The sequence below is a fragment of the Entamoeba histolytica genome, genomic scaffold, assembly GCF_000208925.1.
Source record: "Entamoeba histolytica HM-1:IMSS scf_1104750517947 genomic scaffold, whole genome shotgun sequence".
Classification (NCBI taxonomy): Eukaryota; Evosea; order Mastigamoebida; family Endamoebidae; genus Entamoeba; species Entamoeba histolytica.
In genome coordinates this window covers 1-1,057 of record NW_001916284.1, presented here as the reverse complement: position 1 = coordinate 1,057, position 1,057 = coordinate 1, and the positions used below count along the sequence as shown (strand labels likewise).

The following is a 1,057-nucleotide window of genomic DNA, read 5'->3' as shown; positions in this document are numbered from 1 at the left end:
TTAAAGAATAAGCTGATGAAAATTGAGAAATTAAGAGATTTCAAATAATTGAAATAATAATTTCAATAAACAGTTTAGTACATACTGAAAACATTAGAATAAATGAAAAAATAAAAATTGAAATTGACATTTTTAAATAAGTTAAAAACCATGTTATTAAAACCATGCTAAATGTTATTAGATAGTGGCTCTACCACAATCAAACATACTATATAGATGCTCTATAAAATGCCAAATCGATGAAATTCATCTCCCTGAGTCAGAAATAACAGAAACCAAATCTATTAATACATAATTAATTGTATGTTTAAATTTGATAATTTTAATTAAGAAAAAAAATAAAAAAAAGAAAAAGAAAATGGTCCCGGCGGGGATCGAACCCGCGACCCTCGCATTTCTCTTTCCTATAAGTACGATGCACTACCGACTGTGCTACGGGGCCTTCTTATTTTTATTCTTCTATTTTATTATTTGCTTTTGAATATAAAACAAAATTGGCAAGTCAGAAATAGCACATAAACTTTAAAATAAGTTCATGCTTTGGTTTCCCTATTTATTATCTAGATTTGCTGATCCATTTGAATATGGATTTGGATTAATCAATGTTTCAATGAATGTAATGGTGTATTATGATTGGATATTATTGTTGTAATATAAGAATTGATATTTATTAAATGAAATTAGAAATATATATGGAATATATTAGCAAAAGAAAAGTACTACTTGATGTAGCTAAAACTAAATGAAATTAGACATAATAATATAGTGTAACGAAATGTTCATTCATTATAAAATAAAGAAAATAAAAAATATAATTTTTTTTTAAATTAAAGTAAAAAATCAAACATAGATTTAAAAAGAAGAGTTATGAAGAAAGAAGGATGAACATACAATAATATAAATAATTAAAACAAAAGAAAACACTATATTCACAAGTCAAAAAGAAAGTCTAAATAATAAGTAAAAAAGAAATTACTCTTTTAATGATGTTTTATGTGATTAATATCTATTAGTAATGAATAATTGACAATTCTATTAACACTTATTATCTATTTTT

At 23.5% G+C, this 1,057-nt stretch overlaps 1 non-coding gene across 1 annotated transcript, besides 2 other annotated features; it reads right to left on the bottom strand.

The window, feature by feature from the left end:
- Nucleotides 1-302: a repeat region.
- A 57-nt stretch (nt 303-359) lies between these two features.
- Nucleotides 360-442, bottom strand: EHI_109370. The gene has a single exon. It is a non-coding gene; the product is annotated as a tRNA-Ile (tRNA).
- Nucleotides 443-495: 53 nt separating this feature from the next.
- Nucleotides 496-661: a repeat region.
- The last annotated feature ends 396 nt before the right edge of the window (nt 662-1,057 follow it).